The sequence below is a fragment of the Botryllus schlosseri genome, chromosome 5 (genome assembly GCF_051294905.1).
Source record: "Botryllus schlosseri isolate E-star chromosome 5, Bs_hap1, whole genome shotgun sequence".
Taxonomy (NCBI): domain Eukaryota; kingdom Metazoa; phylum Chordata; class Ascidiacea; order Stolidobranchia; family Styelidae; genus Botryllus; species Botryllus schlosseri.
Window position 1 is genome coordinate 10,260,090 of NC_137240.1, and position 19,534 is coordinate 10,279,623.

Here is a 19,534-nt window from a genome sequence, read left to right on the forward strand (position 1 = left end):
ACAGATAGGAGGATGCCGAACGAACAGTTGCGGTTGCATTAGCGGTCTCTGAAACTGGCATCTACCTCGGCCTAGTGCCCGTTTTCCCAGTTCCTTTTTCGATGTTAGTCTCTATTCCCCGGCCCTTTCTTGCTCTTTCCATTCCTTGTGATTGCGCTCTTTCATCGGGTCTCTTTCTGGGCTTCTTTGCCGGCGTAAGAACAGCGACGCGGGGGAAGAGGAGGCCAGAATAACCTCCGACGCGGAATAGGCGCTTATCGTCACCACTTACGCTATCTCGATTTGACTTGGAGAGAATTGATTAGGGATCGAGTATTCGGGTTCAAGTCGAGTATTCCAGTGTCACTCATTATGGCACCATGACAGTAGGGGTGTTGTAAAAAGTTGAAATATGTTAATTTTCAACGACCACAAAGAAATTATACTAGGTTTCACATTGGATTAAAGAATGGTTGGTAGGGTATATATTCGGCCTACCTATTTTTTGCATTTTGTGACAATGTATATGTGTATTGTATATATGTAAGGGGTTTTATGGTGATCGACTACTAACGTCTTGTGCCCCAGGCCTGTGGGAGCTGTAGTTAAATCAGATTTGTCTACACAATACGACAAATTCTACGACCGCAATAACCATGAGCGGACCAGTTAACCGACATTCCAAGTCACAGCTCACTCCGCTACGTTCGGCTACGTTTTTTTTAAACATTGTCTCTGGTAATCGTATTGAGGACAAGACAGTAAAAAATTTCGACAATTTCTGGTACGCTGCTCGTTTCGCAAAGACCACTGTCATGACAACTCATGCGACGGAGTTGCGAGTTCAATTTACAGTGTCCAGTATGTAGTCGCAATATAGGCTATAATTGTTGAGTCCCTCCGCGACAAATTGGACGGAGAATGCATGAGAATGGTTGTTGTCGAATCAATCAGTTTGATTAATATTTTCATCATTTCAAAACATCACAAGACTCCGGCGATACAATGAAAAGATAGGAAGGTGTCGCAACAACTTGGAGTAGCCTTCAGGCATACGAAGGTATACGCAGAGTCCCGCTCGATGCCGTATAATTCCTAACTGTGTGACGATGTCGTGGATTGATAACGACTTCACATAAGTGTCGTTTCCACTTAAAGCTGCATAGCTGTGTGCTATGGTTTAGATGATGTGATGTGACTAATCGAGGTTTCAAGGTTACCATGGTGGCAACAAAGTATCGAAACTATAATTCTCGTCTCTTTGTGGTCTTTGTAGAAAGAGGCCTATACTTTCAGTACTAGAAAAGATTATCTTTTACTACCTGACTAGAATTATTACAATTAATATTTTATTCGGATTCGAGTGCCCATCCCTAATTATTACTAAAAAAAGGTCAGCCCCTTCGCGATCCCTAGAAAAAAGGCAACCGACCCGCAGGTTGAAAGCCACTGTTCTAATACAAAGTAACAAATCTGCAACAAATATTGACTCCAGTAAGTATAAGGCTAATCTTCTCAAGTCACACAATATTCATTCCCCCATATTTGATATTTTTTTGACAACATTAAAAGATCGCGACTTCCCGAAAATCATACACAGATATATCGCCCCACAATCGCAATAAAATGCAGCTAGATTGAAGAGAACCATGCACATTGCAATTTGTATAACGAATTGGGAAATTGATCTGCCAGAGATGAGATCCGGTGTGGGCTTCGCAGAACAGTGTTTACTCGTCAGCAACAGTTGCTATATTTCTTATATATAGAATGGGGACGCTCGTGTGGACAATTGGAGATGCATTCCCGGGATGACTCTCCGATTAATGGCGGAATTTTTTTTCGCATCATAATCGCAAAATATTTAGCAGTGCAAATCCAATCACACCACGGTTCAAGAAGATAAGTAGCAGTATTAGATTCGCCGGAGTTCTGTGGAATGAGTCAATACAGTCAATACAGGACACGAGTCATTTGAGTAACGTACTCATGACAAAATACTGGCGCTTGTTTTGACAGTATAAACATACAAAATGACAATATTATATTGCAAATGATACCGATATTGCATGCCACCAAGTCGCGCGTGTTTCATTCGTCCGGAATCACCCGTTCGGTCAGGTCACAAAGTATAGGATAACCGGTAGCCTACATCATGGCGCTTCCGACGTAACAACCAAACAAACTCGGTGACTGGATCTCGCGCGCTTTACATCGTGCACATGTCTTTATATGGTTCCATAGCCTAATACTGAGATTTGGCGACTGACTTCCATTCAAGCGAGACATCAATTTATCGATCCTCTAGACTTGATGTTTCGTTGGCGTTAGTAGGTTACAGGTGACATGCTGCTGAGCAGATGCGAATTTGCCATTCTTGAATTTTATCAAAATATACTCATTGTGCGTGGGTGTGCTTTCTTACAGCAAAAAATATAGGCTGTCAAAGTTGCGTGGGTTTGCAGATAAATTGATTAGGAGCAATCTGATTTCGTGTTGTTATATTGCAAAAATGCATCAACCATATAATAGTCTGGAAAGTCAAAACTCAAAATGATATCCATATTCTGACCGCGCCCTACAAACCTACCTTTAGTGTGAAAAGTAAAGACTTCAACGAATTTATTTTAATGACTTCGACGAAGCTGTAAGTCGTTCAAAGAAGTCACATTAAGCATAGGCTTTCTTTTAAGAGGTGTCCTCTTTCTCGGTAAAGGTAGAGTGATATCCTAAGACGCCCAAATGTCCTCTCTGTTCGCACGTCGTCCTCTTTTTTGCTTCCAACGAGACTTTTAGACGATTAGACAGCGAAGGGTGAAGAAAAGATCAACCGCACCCTATCTATTCGGTTTTCCGGCGGCCTTTTCACGGTGTGTTGACTAAAAAAAGAGGTCAACTATGCCACTTTGCGGATAATCTGTTTAAACTTCTCGTTTTTATGTCTGTTATTGTAGCTTTTTTTTACTGTAACCACCAAACTTGTCGCCAAGAAAAAAGTGTCCTCGTTTTGGGTTCTGAAAATATGGTATATAGGCCTACAATATAACACTATAATGTTGAAATGCGGCATTAAAATGTATTGAGGTGCCAGTACGAGGTAATGATGAGTTCGAATAGAATGATTATATTATGTTATAATCGGAATTTCTCGTATTGACAAAATCATGACATGTCAAAGCTACCAGGCAGCTTCTCATATACGTCGGCAATATTCATTAGATTAAATTTCTTGATCAACAGCAGATTATCTTGAAATGGTGGTGCTGACTCATAAGCTTTGCCAAACGATCAAAATGTCAGCTATAAATCATAGTTCCCACCGTCATTTGTGAGATCAGAAGTCTTCAGTATTTGTGAGAGGTCGGCGGACGATGTGTATACTGTATACGCATGTTTGAAACAAACGAACTAATGACTGAATGAGTAAGAAACATTGGTCTTTATCCGCAGGGACTAGAATTGATGTCAACATCAGCGTGCTTCTTCTGTCAATTTTTCAAGGCAATTACCACACAATGTCTGACCATTTTGATGTTTATGCTACTTGAAGACAAATGTTCTTTAGACCAGAGTATTTTCACGGCATGCATGAATTCCGTGACTGGATTTTCCGTGGTATTGCTACAAAGTCGTTGGATAGCCGGGATCGAAAGGTAGTGACTGCACCATTCGCCAAGAGTAGTCTCGAGAACACTCTTTGTTTCGATTCTTTCTTTATCCTTGTAGTCAATTTCTTGGAACTGGGCCCAGTGGAGGTCACATATAATGTTGGCAGTAGGATGTGATATTTCCCTCGCCCTCTCACATAACTTTTTGTTCATTGCCGAGACTTCATCGTAAATGGCGGGTAGATCGTCGTTGTCTCTAGAAATAATCTTGAACATTTTTTCAGAATAAAATAATGCGATACCTTCTTGTTTGAAGATGCGTCTGCATTCCGGTATGAAAGTCTTCACGTCAAAGTAGTGCAAACCGAATATGCTCGTAATTACATCGACAGTATGATCAGCAACCGGCAATTTCTCCGCGGGTGAGCAATGAAACTCGACTTGTTCGGAGTCATTCTGGAGAACCGCAATTGCTATCTGCTCAGCGCTAGAGTCTACTCCTATCGCATGCTGAAAGTGCTTTGCCAGAGACTTTGTCATTTTGCCGTTTCCACACGCAACGTCGAGTAAGCGTCCACAATTGTTGCCGCCCAATTTTCCATACTTTTTCAGGTGCTCAAACATCAACTGTACGATATCTTCGTCGAGAGCTTTTGGTCTTGTGCTGTTGAATCGTTCTACAGCGCTGTCAGAAATGTAGTCATCTTGGTAATGCTGTGTTCTGGTATGCTGGTGTGTCGTAATAGACATATTAGTTAATGTAGCTTCAATAATATATCTCGATTGTTGCTCAAGCTTAATAATAATGCTGAGTGGCGTTACGATTCAATGTGCTCGTGCTAATTGCTCATATACATTCGGTAGAGTGTCATTTCATTTTTTCATTTCAATCTCATGTGTAGCGCAGGCTAATTAAAAATTTCTGGAATCAACATTATATTCGTTGAACTCCTATTATTTGAAGGTGTTCCTGTCAACACAGGAAACATCAGACAAGCATACCGTTAAATGAATGTCTTGCATTCTTGCATTCGTGGTTCGGGCAGACAACACTCAATATTAGAATAGCCGAAGTTCTGAGACATTGATCCATACAGTCAATGCAAGACAACAGATGGTTGCATCAGTGTAAACCTACATAATCTGAATACTGTATAACATATGGCACCGATAAGCGTACGACCAAGTCGCGTGTCCATACATTTACCAGTGCGGGGCGGATCAACAAATTCTCCGGTCCGACTCCGATCCCTTTCTTGAATTCTCTGGTCCGGATCCGGTCACAGTCCTAGGCCGGATTCTTGAAATGACCGTGATCCGGTCCGAAAAACTCCGATCATAATCATCTACCTACGAATACATATTTCTAGTAATTATACTATAAAAACAGTAGATTATGCCGTACGGGTTCAGGTTATCTGTTGAATATTGCAATTTGCAACAATAAAAATATGACAATGAAAACTCAGTTTTGTATTGAACACCGGTTTGTATAGGCGGTACTGGCGCGTAATTGGTACAGTCACGCTGATCAATAGCCTCAATGGCGATTCCAACTATATCAAAAAAGTACGATCCGGCTCCAATCCGACTGCGGCCATATCAAAAAATATGGATCCGGCTCCGATCAAAAATGAAAAAAATCCGGTCGGATATCCAGTCCGGCTCCGGTAGACTTCCTGCTTTATCATTTACTCCTTCGGTCAAGTCACAAAGTAGCATAACCAGTACATCATGCCGCTCTCGGCGTAACTAATAGGGATGGTGTGAACGTGAGGATCACGTTCGCGTTCTGTGTGTGAACCTCGGAAATTTAGAGGTTCACGTTCACAATCGTACCTTGGTAGGTTCTGCACAGTGAACCTTTTTCATATATTATAATTTTCACGTCATTATAACCTCTTTGGTTGAAATTTATGGCATTTCAGCTGCGGGCCAATCTATGCATGGCGCTGGCAGCATAAAAAATCAACAGTAAACATGCAAGCATGCACTTTGACATTCTCAAATATTTTACTTGCATTGTAACAAAAGTTTGCTCGAAATATCCAGCTTTCTGTTTGTGAATATCTAGTGACTCTCTTTCAAAGGTACACCCTTTGAAAATTATGGTACACCCTAGGGTGTACGACAACCCCGGTTGAAGAGCACTGTGATAGAGCAATGCGTTTTCTTGTATTCAGTCCTGATCATATGGTAGTTGTTATTCGATGACGCGCATGTGCTGTGTAGGCCTACTTGTGCGCTTTTGTCTCCGAGGTGAAGTAGTCGTTGAAATTTGAGGGACATTGACCGCAATGGAACTGATACATAATCTTGGCAATTTCTAGCTTTCTCATATCTTCCAAGTTGAGAAGCGATTTATCAGTTGCACATCCAGGCCCCCGTGGGGCTTTGGCAATGATACTCAACAAAGAATTCCGTATTGTAACTTTGATAGGAATAAAGTGTTGAAGAGTATCAACAGCACGCTGACTGGTAGAGTGTAGCTAAGGCGGCGAAATAGACCACATACCTTCGATAGTAAACATGCAAGCATGCACTTTGACATTCTCAAATATTTTACTTGCATTGTAACAAAAGTTTGCTCGAAATATCCAGCTTTCCGTTTGTGAATATCTAGTGACTCTCTGCAGTAAGCTTGACCCGAAATCACACAACATCAAGAGCGAAGTAGTCAGCGAATGATGCTTATTCATTCAATCAATGAAATTGATATCGCTGTCTGATGTAAAAAATCTAGCAAGCGTACGGGGTATATCTTGATTTCGTACGTTTATTGTATCATAAAAACCAAATCCGTGCTTTTGAGGTGTTGGCTACTGCTGTATAACTTGTTAATTGGGCAAAACCCGATTTAGACTCCGCTCAATATCAACGTAGCAACACAAGTCCCCGTCGAAATTGTAAGCAAAGCGAAGGAAGATAGTGATTTTAGTGGATTATTATGTCATTTGATTGCTCCAGCAGTTGACACATTAGGCGACGTTTAAAAAGTCAGTATGTACTTCAGCATTGTGGCATTATGTGGCCCGAGTCGTCGCCAGGTATCGTGTACCACTTCACTGTAATGTAAGGTTCAAATTAGCAATATGACGTCACGTGACGTCATGAGGTTCACGTTCGCGTTCACACAGAACCTTTCAAAAAGGTTCGCGTTCACACGAATCTGAACCTTTCAGAGGTTCACACCATCCCTAGTAACTAACAAACTCGGTGATTGGATGTCGCGAGTGTTACATCGACCACTTGTCTTTATATGGTAGCCTACTATAGTGAGATTTGGCGACTGAATTAAATTTTTATCAATAAGCTTTTATCAAGATTGCAAATTTCTCGAAACATCAACTTGTCGATATTCCCGATCCGATAATACTATGTTGGCGTTGTGATGCTATTGCAGATGCGAGTTCGTCACAGTCTAACTTCACAAAAATAAACTCAAACTGCGTGTTTGTGTCATAGCAAAAACGTATACCTGACTTTTAAAGGTTTGTCAATAAAATTGATACCGACATCATTTCCATTTATTATGGTGCGCCGAATAAACATTGTCGGCAGTTTCAAAAGGATTACCGAATTCTGACGACAACTTTCGCGCTTACCTTTTAGTCTATATATGTTTTAGCATAAGGCAGAAAATAGGCCTATGTCATTTTAAAGTCTTCAGTGAAGTCGTTAAAGTTGGCCGAAGAATTTATATTGATATAATGTTTGGAAATGTGGTGTCAAGAAGTTGTTCGACAACGGCAGGGTGCCAGTACGACTTGATACTCAAGTTGAATTACAATAGTAAAAAGTTTTAGGATGGCTAGAGCCATGAGTAGACTTGACTCGAGTCACTTTATAAAAGTGGATTGACTTGACGTTTCAGAAATCAGGATCAGAAACCAGCGCTTACAGCATATGTTGTAGTAAACTAGTAATGAAGTATAAGCTAATAGCAATGTGCCTCCGTTAGACTGCTCAGTAGGGTTGTTCAAAAATACTTTTTTTCCAAATTTAACTCGCTTAGTGATCAATTTGTCAGATTGCCTAAAAAAACGCTACACATCAAATTTGGGTCACTTCGGACCAGTAAAGGCCGTGCAATCTTAAATTAAAATTTCGACCATTTTTCAATTTATAGTATTTACGGTGGCAAATTTCGACACTTCGAGATGACCAAACGTCATGTTCCAGGCATGCCTGAAGGAAAAGTGATGCTTTTTTCACGGGTTTACATCTTGATACTGGGCTGCGATAGAGTTGAGATAATGAAATTGCTAATCAATGAAAAATTAATTTGACACTGATTTGCTGGAAATGAGTCAACGAAATTGAAATAGTCTCGTTGAAATGATGGTGACATATATTAGCAAATAAAATACTTTCAAGGCTGAAATCGGGCATCATGAAGATAAAATGCACTGACGCACAGGTAAAATACAGCAAAATATATTTTCCAGGTTAATATCGATACCCGAAAGTATCTTTTGTCGTGTCGATGTAGATTTGACGACGTTGTGGCTGTTTTCTTCGCCATTCGTTATGATATTTGCTTTTCGCGACTCCTATATACCTCTACGAGGCGAATTACGAATGTTGAGACATTATTCTCGAATTTTAGCGGATCCGCATCATCATAGGGCATATGTTTGAGGTATGTCATGTGACCAGCTGGTTGATAATAATGATGGCAGATCTTCCTCATATCAATAACTCCTCTGAAACACTTCATATCATCCTCGAGATTTGGTGGTGAAAAAATACCCGATGAAAGAAAGCCCTCGCAAGGAATGGGAAGAGCTAGAACTAGCCTCGGCATAAAGATCAACATTGAAAATGAGCTGTGACATTGGGCACTAGGCCGAGGTGGATGTCAATTTAAGTGACCGCAAATGCGCGTCGTTCTGCATCCTCCGGTGTGTTCAGTACATCGCATTGTACATTGGGTGTGTCTTAATCGAATGAAAATATAATCACCTGATTATTGATTATTGTCTTTCCATACAAATGTCTTCACTTAGCCTAGTAACACGGCAAGGCGCTTGGTTGCACTACTGCAAAGAGTTTTTTTGCTGATAGTGAAAGATTACATGGAATATAGATAATTACCACGCTCTATAAAGTTGGTATGTTACACTTTGGTTCTCTGGATTTTCGAGCATATAAAAATCATGTCTGAAATGCCATATGTCATTAATTGGCGTGTAGACCATTTCCGATTGCACTCTGCAGAGTTTGTCCGCGCCGCTGACTGATGCTATAATGCTTATAGAACTGCGAATTTGGAATCAGTAAAAAGTTACAATCAATCGATTCCATAGCAATATTTATCAGTTCAATACACCATGAGATTGCTATCCAATGAAAAGATAAGGGGTAAACAAACATTGCACGGTGAGTTCAACATGGCGTCGGGTCGTTCGTCGTTGTCTCAAACACCAAAACATGTGTGTGTGTAAAACGGTACTCGGACTGAAATGCACTCGATGTAAATTTATGGTAGGCCCACTTCGGCAGGTCGTATTATTGTAACATAAAAATAGCAATAATTTCAATGTATTATCAATGATAAACTTCCTGTGGCAGTATACGGTACCACCGCAACGAATCATAAAGGATTGAGGATTTAGTAAAGCACATTTATCTTTGAAGTACAGTGGTGTATGCGCATTACGCAGCAGCTATGAAGGTTACAAGCGTGTTCGGTTCAACTCAGTGCGAATCAGCCTTTTCGGACATGAACTTCATCAAAAACAAGCACAGAACACGCCTCACTAATTCACATCTGGAACACTCACTCATATAGTTGCAGTGTCAAGTTACATACCAGAGTACAGCGCACTAGTTGATAGCATGCAATGCCAGGCTTCACTTTGACTGACAGAGAAACAGATAACATGATGTCCGGTCTAAAGTGAGACATGATTTATTTTAAAATTTGACTTAAAAATATGTCAACATGGTGCGAAGTAATGCATGATTTCTTAAAAATATCTTAGTGGCTATAGCTAGTTGAAATGAGATGTTTTGATTTAAAAGATTCTCTTAGAAATCTTACCGCAATAGGATTCCTGCCCAGTGCCATGGATATCAAAGCGGAAATTCAGTCTGGCACGGGTGAACAGCGGGAGTAAATGCTAGCCCGCCGCTTCAATCCGTAGCCAAGAAGTAGATATTCGTTGCAAAAAGGTTGGTGACCCCTGGACTAGACCTTTCGTATAATAGTATTACTCGAACTCAGACTGACTTGGTGACAAAATGATGATGATTCGATTTGACTCTGAGTATAGGGTTGCATTTAAAACAAAAATCAATTTAAAACAAACATGTTTAAAACAAGGCCCTAATTTCAAACATGTTTTTTAAGTCATGACGTAACGAATATTCAATGGTGACGTCATAGTGGACTGACATCAACAATTGAATATATAGCTCCTTTGACCAAATATCTGTACTAAACATGCTGAACCGAATATTTTGAGGGTTCCAACCACCCAATATCGATATATACTTCAGCTATATCGGGTGGTAATTGTCCGTAGGCTCATACAACATGTTTTTTGGAAAGTATTTACGCAATTATGGCAAAATTTTACAACTGAAAAAAAAACAATTTTGTTTTTTTAAAAGGCCTTTGTTTAAAACATGTTTTAAACAAAGTGTTTTAAAACACCGTTTGTTATAAATGCAACCTTAACTCCGAGTGACTTGGTTACAGACAATGGGCCCAACAAACTGTTGGCGTGTCATAGGGAATATAGTAATAGTCAGGACCGTAACTGCCGCACCCCAAACCCCCCAATTGGGGGGAGGGGGGGGCGAGCTCGAAGGGGGCCCAAAATTATTTCATGAATTAGCATAAATTATAAAGTATTTTTTGTAAAGTTATGTAATTTTTTCAATAAATTTTCGCGCTTGGCGCGATTTCAAGTTACCAAATATTTCGATTATGGCGTACTCTTTCCCCGAGAAAAATCACGCAAGATTTATAGAAATGGGCATATCAGCGTAGGCCATTACCCCGCCACGACGCACCAAGAGACATGATTTTCTTTTTCGCCTGCACCATCGAGATGCTTTGACGACGGAGTTGCGATACGGCCGTGAGGTCATCTAGTCTACGCCCCCGTTTTTTTCTTCTCCCCGACCGGGTCAGACCAAAGACTCGAAAACTGGTATCAGCGGGTACGGATACCAATTTTCGGGTCTTTGGTATGACCCGGCCGGGGATCGAACCCACGAACCTACCGATCGAGAAGCCGGACGCATAACCATTACACAATATCTCGCTCGCTCTCGCTCTCTCACCAAGACATATAAAGTTTTAGGCGATGTAGCATGCGATTCCAAGATTGTGCCAGAATGATCGGCAGCGAGAAAACCGTGACCGAAAAGGACTGCCCTCATGCTGACCGAAAACTTCGTTATATAGACAAAATACACATAGGCGCCTAAATGACTGGCGCCGAATGTTCCTGTCTTGGCAATCTGAACCTCACAAGACAAATACCCTCACGCAGGAAATATTGAATGCCAGTGACGAAATACCAATTTGAAATCGTGTGATCTCTTAGTTTAGTATGTTTGGGCGATTCTATATTTTTGATATACCAGACAGGAAGTAATGAAATACCATCATGTAACGAAGTAATACCAAGGAATCGGGTGGGGGGGGGGTCCGCCCACCCGAAGATGTTTACTTATTATTTACGTGCCCTGCAGTTTCCAAGACACCTCACTCAGCTCTACCGGTAAATCTGATTACGTGAGCAGAGAGCACAAGAAATTGATAACAATATATATGCAATTTCCGATCTTATTGACCGATTTTATCATGAATTATTGAAAATTTCCGCGCTTCTCGCTGGCTCACTAAACCATACATCTCATTTCGTGGCAAAAGCGCACAAGGTGATAGGGGGTAGATTTATCACGCTATATGGGAGCCCAAGACCCCAGATTTTTTTGCGGGGCCTGACGAAGTGCTGTTTCCTTCGTTTAAATTTCTCGTTTTTATGTCTGTTATTGTGGCTATTTTACTGTAACCACCAAACTTGACGCCAAGAAAAAAGTGTCCTCGTTTTGGGCTATGAAGATATGGCATATACGCCTACAATATAACACCATAACGTGGAAATGCGGCATTAAAATGTATTTGAAATGCCAGTACGAGGTAATGATGAGTTCGAATAGAATAAATATATTATGTTATAATCGGAAATTCTCGTATTGACAAAATCATGACATGTCAAAGCTACCATAGGCAGCTTCTCATATACGTCGGCAATATTCATTAGATTAAATTTCTTGATTAACAACAGATTATCTTGAAATGATGGTGCTGACTCAAATGTCAGCCATAAATCATAGTTCCCACCGTCAATTGTGAGATCAAAAGTCTCCAGTATTTGTGAGAGGTCGACGCACGATGTGTATATACTGTACGTATGTTTGAAACGAACGAGCTAATCACTGAATGAGTAAGGAACATTGGTCTTTATCCGCAGGGTTAAGAATTGATGTCAACATCAGCGTGCTTCTTCTGTCAATTTTTCAAGGCAATCAGCACACAATGACTGACCATTTTGATGTTTATGCTACTTGAAGCCAAATGTTCTTTAGACCAGAGTATTTTCACGGCGTGCATTAATTCCGTGACTGGATTTTCTGCGGGATTGCTACAAAGTCGTTGCATAGCTGGGATCGAAAGGTACTGACTGCCCCATTCGCCAAGAGTGGTCTCGAGAACACTCGTTGTTTCAATTCTCTCTTTATCCTTGTAATCAATTTCTTTGAACTGGGCCCAGTGGAGGTCACATACAATGTTGGCAGTAGGATGTGATATTTCCCTCGCCCTCTCACATAACTTTTTGTTCATTGCCGAGACTTCATCGTAAATGGCGGGTAGATCGTCGTTGTCTCTAGAAATAATCTTGAACGTTTTTTCAGCATAAAATAATGCGATACCGTCTTGTTTCAAGACGCGTCTGCATTCCGGTATGAAAGTCTTCACGTCAAAGTAGTGCAAACCGAATATGCTCGTAATTACATCGACAGTATGATCAGCAACCGGCAATTTCTCCGCGGGTGAGCAATGAAACTCGACTTGTTCGGAGATGTTGCAGCGAACTGCAAGTGCTATCTGTTCAGCGCTAGAGTCTACTCCTATCGCACGCTGAAAGTGCTTTGCCAGCAACTTTGTCGTTTTGCCGTTTCCGCACGCAACGTCGAGTAAGCATCCACAATTTTTGCCATCCAATTTTCCATACTTTTTCAGGTACTCAAACATCAACTGTACGATAACTTCGTCGTGACCTTTTGGTCTTGTGCTGTTGAATCGTTCCACAGCGCTGTCTGAACTGTAGTCACCTTGGTAATGCTGCGTTCTGGTATGCTGGTGTGTCGTAATAGACATATTAGTTAATGTAGCTTCAATAGTGTATATCGATTGTCGCACAAGCTTTACAATGCTGAGTGGCGTTACGATTCAATTTGCTCGTGCTAACTGTTCATATACATCCGGTGGTGTCATTTTATTTTTTCATTTCAGTCTCATGCGTAGCGTAAGCTAATTAAAAATTTCTGGAATCAATATTTTATTCGCTGAACTCCTATTATTGGAAGGTGTTCCTGTCAACACAGGAAACATCAGACTAGCATGCCATTAAATGAATGACTTGCATTCGTGGTTTGGGCTGACAACATGCAGTATTAGAATAGCCGAAGTTCTGAGACATTAATCCATACAGTCAATGCAAGACAATAGTTGGTTTCATCAGTATAAACCTACATAATCTGAATACTGTATAACATATGGCACCGATAAGCGTACAACCAAGTCACGTGTTCCATACATTGACTAGTGCGGGGCGGATCAACAAATTCTCTGGTCCGACTCCGATCTCTTTCTTGAATTCTCTGGTCCGGACCCGGTCCTAGTCCTAGGCCGGATTCTTGAAATGACCCTGATCCGGTCCGAAAAACTCCGATGATAATCATCTACCTACGAATACCTATTTCTAGTAATTATTCTACAAAAAAAGTAGATTATGCGGTACGGGTTCAGGTTATATGTTGAATATTGCAACAACAAAAATATGACAATGAAAACTCAGTTTTGTATATTGAACACCGGTTTGTATAGACGGTACTGGCGCGTAATTGGTACAGTCACGCTGATCGATAGCCTCAATGGCGATTCCAACTATATCAAAAAAGTACGATCCGGCTCCGATCCGACTGCGGCCATATCAAAAAAATATGGATCCGGCTCCGACCGGAAATGAAAAAAATCCGGCCGAATATCCAGTCCGGCCCCGGTAGACTTCCTGCTTTATGATTTACTCCTTCGGTCAAGTCACAAAGTAGCATAACCAGTACATCATGCAGCTCTCGGCGTAACTAACAAACTCGGTGAATGGATGTCGCGAGTGTTACATCGACCACTTGTCTTTATATGGTATAGATAGCCTAATATATAGTGAGATTTGGCGACTGAATTAAATTTTTATCAATAAGCTTTTATCACGATTGCAAATTTCTCGAAATCAACTTGACGATATTCCCGACCCGATAATGCTATGTTGGCGTTGTGATGCTATTGCAGATGCGAATTCGTCACAGTCTAATTTCACAAACATAAACTCAAACTGCGTGTTGTCAATGTCATAACAAAAACGTACACCTAACTTTTAAAGGTTTGTAAATAAAATTGATTCCGACATCATTTCCATTTATTATGGTGCGCCGAATAAATATATAATGTCGGCAGTTTCAAAAGAATTGTCGAATTCTGACGACACCTTTCATGCTTACCTTTTAGTCTATATAGGTTTTAGCATTAGGCAGAAAATAGGCCTATGTCATTTTAAAGTCTTCAGCGAAGTCGTTAAAGTTGGCCGAAGAATTTATATTGATATAATGTTTGGAAATGTGGTGTCAAGAAATTGTTCGACAACGGCAGGGTGCCAGTACGACTTGATACTCAGGTTGAATTACAATAGTAAAAGTTTTAGGATGGCTAGAGCCCTGAGTTGACTTGACTCGAGTCACTTTATAAAAGTGGATTGACTTGACTTGACGTTTCAGAAATCAGGATTACGAGTGAATTCCAAGTCATCAAGTATTCGCTGTCTCTGGTATTTGTTCGCGATCCATTGTTGTGACATGTGAGAGCAACCAGTCATTCAATGCGTATTTTACTGAGCCTGCATTGTTATATCACAAATATATTTACCAAAGTAATCAACGCTTACAGCATACGTTGTGGTAAATTAGTAATGAAGTATAACACTTGTTAACAAAATGAAAAAAAAATTTTTAGGCACAACATCTGAGAGCCGTTTCTGGGGTTTTTTGAGGTTGCTGATTACGAATATCACATTAGTTTTGTCAGATTGACTCTCTGTCAGAACATATTTATACCCCTAAAAAGCCCAAAATTACTGTATTTACCCTTAAATATTCCACTTGGTGGGAAGAAAATCGTAGTTTTTTTTATAATTTTATACTGCGCATAAATGGCTAATTGACTATGAAGAACCCTCATGTCATTCTCAGTCATTCTATCAATATTAACATGGCATGATGCGAAATATTTGTTTGTCAAAAAAGCAGTTTGTCAAGCCTAAAAATTGTACTTTTCCAAAACGGAAATTCATCTTCTCCTGTATCAATTGGTCATTCTACCAAGATTAAAGAGGAGCATAAAACTATAAAATTTGCCCTTGAAAGGTTTAACTACAATACTTATACGTGTCTCATTTCTTTTGACTGTAAAAAATAAAAACCTCGATTCACCGCGAAATGTTTGGAAGCACGGTAGCCAGACATTTCGTGGTAATCTAACATTACCGTTGGTCAATGCAAATCCAACTTACACTCGTCCGGTAATCTCACTTTACACGACAGACTGTAATGTTACAGTCCCCTCCGGGTATATCCAATCTACATGTTCTCCTGTACATTTGAGACCGAGACCGCCTACCTACCTACCTACATGCTGTCCCTGCAAATCAGGATACATACCAGCTTGTAAATTCACGTACACCCATACCTATCGCAAAGCAACCAGATGCTAAAATATCGCAAAATTTTCTTCACACTCCCAAAACGACATTGGAACAAACTGTATATTCATTCTTGATATCACGATGAAGTGGTAATCGATGGAAAAGAATTGCTGCTGGAGGTCTAATTCTTCTTCAGGAGACATGCAGTAACACGAGCGGTCGCAAGAAAAGGTGAATTAATTCCACCACCGGCGAAACTTCCAATTGTTTCTTTTTATCTTCCTCATTCCTTCTGTGTAACTAGTATCTTGCAGTTCCACTAAAAAGAATTCATGAGTAAATCGCTATATAAAGCAAAGTTCCTAACCTAGACATGACATTATAAAGACTACCAAGACAAATAGGCAAACAAAAATATACGGTAACATGTTTTGAAGTACTGGTACATTATGTGATGAAGGCTCCGCCTTGTACATGATATAGCAGAGATTCATGACTTACTTTATCAATATATTGAAGCAAAAGGTTCCTCATCCTCACCAATTCCCCTCTGGATATGAGGTGGCATGTGTGCCAAACAAATCCAGCAGTGGATGAAAACATCTCTATGCTATGGCCCGAAAATGACATAAACAAGCCAACAGTTTCAACTCCTCCGCGGCGGAGTATGTGGTGTCACAGGTCACTATATAAGTCGACTAGTATCCCAAAATAGAACAGAGAATGCGGAGAATGAAATATTTCAATCATGAAATCAAAGTGGTGTGCACATTGCACAGTCGCAGATAATCACGGTAACAAGTACTATGTAGTACTGTACCTTTTACGATGCGTATCCCATTCAGCGTTCCTAGGAATCTTCCACGATCGTGTCCACTTTCTTCAAGCACAAGCTTCGCATCACCCTTTGCTCAAATCTCAATAATGGTCAGATAACGATACGACACTCGAACGATTTCGAAATAAGTCGTATTCATCCGCTGACATGCCACCAATAATATTTGCTGGCCACGTTATAATGTTTGACTTAGGTTATTTCTCTTTCATACAGAAACATTTATCAGTACATATAGTTCCATTCTTTTCCGTCTAATTTCGTATAAATTGATATTTATCCCAAGTGTTGTTCACTACTTTCTGTACTTACTAAACGAGACGCTCCTTGTGATGTCACAGTTGTGCGTTGGCTGTTTACTACAAATCTCAGAAAACCAGTAACGCGTAACGGTAACCTATTGTAACCTATTACAGGTCGCCTTGTCCGCCATTAGCAAATGGTCAATTGAGCATGCGGTGCTGATATTTCTAGTTTCCCGAACAATATTATACATCCTAAACTGATTTTCTAACTTATCAGCCGTATCCGTAACAACGAATGTAACCAGCGAGAACGGCCGTATAGCCATATAGCCTTATAATATATTATAATGGCTATGGTGTAACTACATTAGCTACGATTGTCAGTTGTTTCTTGTACCCTACTTACTATGTACTATACTGAAATTGGTACTAGGGCCAACAATTTCCGTACGACAGACCCCAGTTTCGCGAACGAGGTTGAATCAAGTCAAATCACCACGAGAATGATATATCAGTAACATTCATTTCCACGTATATATTGGCTGCAGCGACTATGAAGCTAATCAATCTTCCCAATAGCCTTGTAAACTGCAGTTACGAGTAACTGTCAGTAATTTTGCGAGGAAATTCTGGCAACTTGACTTCACAGCTAAACTAAGGTAATATCACATATCAAAATGTAAAATTACAAGCTACGCACAGTTATTGGCTGCGACCGGTAATTCGTTCTAAAATTTACAGAGATTTCCCAGTAAATCTACCAGATTTTTTACAGTGTAGTAAATGGATAATTTTCCACTGAGTCAACGAAGTGGGTATACCTAGTAACCCTATCAAACGAGAAGCTTAAATCTGGTATCTGGTATATTCGAATACCGATGAAATATTTCAATTTCACATTAGGAGGAGTTCACAGCATGTAATTTCTCCTAAGATGTAGTAAATAAAACTTTTTAGCTGATCACAAAGCACCCAACTACAAACAGTTGGTCCGAAAATTCGTATCTGCATATCGAAAACTTGAACAAACATGAGCATAAAAGTTCACTTCCTGTTCAGTCATCTTGATATATCTCCCGATCATCATGTTGATTAGCAATGGGAGAGGTTCTAACAAGACATCAGAACAACAATAGAAAGATACCAGGGCAGATGAGATGAACCATTGTTCATATTATGTCAGACCGTTGCCGGAACCTTTCGAGAAACTGCACTAATAGCTTACAGGCGAAAATCGTACAAAAATGCAATTTCGAGTTAAAATATATCAATAATATTGTATTCCAACTGATTATTTCAAATTTACAAAAGGTGGTTGACGTAAAACTGATTGAATTAATGCCACGTTATTTGAGTATCTATGTAAATACTTCTATACGTGACTGGAGTTTATTTATGTACATGATATCTGTGAAAGTCTGTAACTATGATAAATCTAATACCCAGAAATATAGTGCTGTTGCATTATTTTGATTTAATAAAGTCTTCTGTGTGTAAAAATAACAAGTAGATTGAATTTCTAAACTTTATAGTACCACTAAGCCGATTTATATCTAGTCATTACCGCGAAAATGGGAGATTTTGGTCAAAACAGCCCCATGGGTTATCTCCACAACAAGAGCCAATTTGAAAAAACTAAGGTCATATTCGGAATCAGTGCCCTTCAGAACCCCCAAAACCACTCTTACTTTGTCTGCCTAAAAATATGTGTTGACCAGTGTAATCTATAAGCAAAGTGCCTCCGTTCTATAGACCAGTGGTTCTCAACCTTTTTCACCTCGCGGACCGGTAAAATTTAAAAAAATGTCTAGCGGACCGGTGAACTTTCAAAATTGAAATGAAGCCAAAATGTAAAGTATGCAACCGTTTTTTGTATTATATGGTGCTAGAGAGTGACATTTAGAGGGTTTTGATCGTATTTAATTATATTCATGATTGCATCTATGTGCTATTATGGTAGTGAGTCTGCCAAGTCGAGGTAAAATTGCCCTGTTCAGATAAACGTGCTTCCGCCGAGAGTCATTTACAGTCTTTCGCGCCGAAGGCCGTGGGTTTAACCGACCACGCCAACTCTAATAATATTCTTCTCTTTGACAATATCGAGAGAAGAAACGTATCGGAGTCAAACCAAGCACCTTGTCAAGCTACCTTGCTCATTGTCCACTGCCACCATGACGCAGGCTAATCAGGCAACTACGAATGCAATGCTTGCCGCAAGAAAACACATTACATCAGCTATACCGGCCATCCGCAAATCCGGGCCGAAAAAACACTTCGTCAGCCCACCTCCGAAAACATTGGTAATGGGGCCACCACAGGTTGATAAGCCAAACTTCCGGAGGCTTCGCCCCCAGACCCTACAGTTGGGTGGATGTTTTCACCAGTACTTGTGACTTGTGAGCACATCGATTCCACTCAGCGTAAGCAGAGAGTTCACGTAGCTTAATCGCGCCAATAGCGAAAACTTTCGATCATTCACGACTGAAGCGGTTTTCTCGCGGCCGAATTTTTTGCCCACCGTTCGGAGTCCCATGTTAACCTAAACTTCATTATGTGTTGGCGCGGTAATGGCTGACGCCGAAATGCATATAAATCATGCGTATTTCTCGGAGAAGGGCACCTAATCAGCAAGACATTTAGGGACACTAAATCGTGCAAAGCGCGAAATGAAATTGAAAAATGTTGGAAAAAGTTTCAAATTTGATGTTTCATTTATTTTATCAATGGACAAGCCTTCGACGTTGCATCTTGAAATTAAAGTATAAAGTTGTGATATACCTGGCGGACCGGCAGGAATGTCGTCGCGGACCGGCGGTTGAGAACCACTGCAGACTGCTCAGTAGGGTTGTTCAAAAATAACTTTTTCCA

At 40.2% G+C, this 19,534-nt stretch overlaps 2 long non-coding RNA genes across 2 annotated transcripts in view; one reads left to right on the forward strand and one right to left on the reverse strand.

Moving 5' to 3' along the window:
• Positions 1 to 19,534, forward strand: part of LOC145438973 (uncharacterized) — a 184,586-nt gene that overhangs the window by 25,660 nt on the left and 139,392 nt on the right. The window lies entirely within an intron of this gene.
• Positions 15,658 to 17,443, reverse strand: LOC145438969 (uncharacterized). The gene is made up of 2 exons (XR_013915060.1): positions 16,407 to 17,443; positions 15,658 to 15,905 (listed from the first exon to the last, which is right to left on the reverse strand). It is a non-coding gene; the product is annotated as an uncharacterized LOC145438969 (long non-coding RNA).